Below are 2,475 nucleotides of genomic sequence, written 5' to 3' on the forward strand. Positions count from 1 at the left end.
TTTTTTTTTTTTTTTTTTTTTCCAGGGTTGGCTAATGCCCAGGCTGTGGTGCTTGGTGCTTTCAGACGAATCTTCTGACAAGTGTTGCAGTTCAGCACTGTATGCATTGTATTTTGGAAACAAACAATGCAAGTAGCTGGAAAACTTGGGAACCGAGAATAAAGGCCGAGGGCAGAGGTTGGCCAGTTTTTGTTGCCACGGCTGGAGAAGCATAAATAATCAAAGGACTATGATTATTTGCGCTGACCATAATACTAGGAGGAAACAGAGTGAGAGAAAAAAAATAGATGACGACTGTTTTGTAGCTTGTCACTCCCCGCTCTGACATCTTCCTGTTCCTGGCCAGGACCTGTTCCAGACGGGGCGCTGAGAGGAGGGGACATCAAGCCTGGGGAGCAGCGCCGATCCCGGCGGCTGCCCGGGGATGCGCAGGGCGCGGAGCGTGGCGCGGCCTCTCCACCGGCTGCAGCCGAGCGGCCTCACCGCCCCTCGCCGAATTGCGCCGGTTTCTCGCCTCCAAATTCACCCGGCAAAGACGTCCGTGTCCCGTCTCTCCCCCGCTCGTACCGCCCGCCCCCACGGCCGCCTGCGCGGTGCGGGAGGCGCATTCCTTACGCGGGTCGGGGGCTGCGGGCTGGGGAAGGCTCCCCGCCGGGAGTCGAGGGGAGCGCTGATCGTAGCAGGCTCGGTGTACCCACCGACGGCTGGCAGAAGCAAAGAGTTAAAATATAAAACCATAAAATATCGTGGGTTTTTTTTTTTTTTAAATATTAATGTTCTTATAACGGAAGTTCTTATCAGTGGGTTGCACTGTACTTGGCAAACAAGCCTTTTTACCTTTTAAACAAATAATTCATTAGGTAATTAAATTCAAGTGAGATTACTCTAATTAAATATACACTGCTGTTGAATCATAATTTCTATGTGGCCTAGTTAAAGATGAACGATCTCTTATTCCTGACAAAAAAAAAAAAAAAAAAAAGCAAGAAAAAAAAAAAGCTTTAAAAGAATTCCCCAGTGACTGGAATAATAGATTTATACACCACCGTACAGAGGTCATTTCAAGAAAGAAGAGACACCAAACACAACATAAAGGGACTTTTCATGTCTGGAGAGACTAGAATTTCAGGTTTTATTGCTGCAAGTTCTATTAAAAGACTCTGTGGAACCTAGGAGGAAATCAAAATTATCTTTCAAAAGGCGATAAGTTATATAAATATGTGCACAAACAGAAATGTGTCTCTGAAGGTATTAGTTCTGCATAATTTCCGATGAGTAGCTACTAGGCCTCAAAGGAAACAGTGCATCTTGAAATGCTCTGAAGGCTTACATTGGCCAAAATAAGGCAGGACTTTAGCAAAATTAGAAGTAACTTTGTAGCCAACGATGTGCTATATGTCCTGGTTCCCTTTAATAGCATTAGGCGTTCAAACCATAAAGACTAATCTGGAGAGTAGAAGTTCCTGCTCTCTGCTTTGATCTCCTTCCTCTTGGCTGTTTAAAGCTGACAGTTTGGCTGAATGGCATTCACTGCTTTCATTTGTAAGACATGAGTTTCCTAGTGTTCCAGAGCTAGCAGCTACACCTGTACTGCAGGAATTTACATTGCATTGCTCCAGGATGGCATTGATTTGGGACGGGTGAAATACAAACACAAACTAATTAAAAACTGCATAATGCAGCCCTACAGGAACAAGACAGAAAAAAACCAAATAAATACAACTGCAGCTGGCACGGCAATTGTGCCTCTGCCCCCAAGCAACAGTCTGGTGACATAAAATTATAAACCTTAAAAAACTCACATAATTGCTGTTGATCATTTTGGAGACAAAATGGAAATTATTTTGTTAATTAAGTTCAGACCCATAAAATATTCATAGATAGGTAGATAGACGGACAGAGAGAGAAACAGAGAGAGAGGCAGATGATACATTCCATAGATTTTAATCCTTGTTCATATAGGTCTGTGTGCACAGCTCTAATAATTCATTTGCAAAAGCGCAAAGGAAGTGAACATCTGTGAATTCACATTCCTATCACAAATAAATATAAGTTCATCTGAGGTGAACTGATAAAAAATTAGTAAAAAGTTACCACCAGAATATCAGGGGAGAAAGTCAATTTCTCTTAGTTTGCTTTTTAAAAAAGTTATATTTTTCATTTTGAAAGCACATGCTCTCTCTCTGAATAAAATAATCTTTGTAAACACCTTACTAGCTGCTACCTTGTGCACAATCAAACGCTGCAGCTGCTCAGGCTTGGATTCCTTCCTGTACTGCCTGTATACACTGACAATGTGTACATATTCACATTTAGGTGATCGATCAGGTATCCCTGATTCCAAGTTTGTGTTTATTTAGACAAACCAAACCATTCATTCATTTACACAGTCAGAAGTCTTAAGGCTGCTGTCACTGTGATATAAATTGACAAAAAGAGTGAGATTTTTAAAAATATCCCTCCCTCCCTCCCTCC

General features: G+C 42.2%; 1 long non-coding RNA gene across 1 annotated transcript in view; it reads right to left on the minus strand.

Moving 5' to 3' along the window:
* Positions 1 to 2,475, minus strand: part of LOC117245486 — a 5,052-nt gene continuing 2,577 nt past the window's right edge. The window contains exon 2 of the long non-coding RNA XR_004500204.1: positions 1 to 704. This is a non-coding gene — a long non-coding RNA (uncharacterized LOC117245486). The remainder of the gene's footprint in view (positions 705 to 2,475) is intronic.

This window comes from Parus major, chromosome 2 (genome assembly GCF_001522545.3).
Source record: "Parus major isolate Abel chromosome 2, Parus_major1.1, whole genome shotgun sequence".
Taxonomy (NCBI): Eukaryota; Metazoa; Chordata; class Aves; order Passeriformes; family Paridae; genus Parus; species Parus major.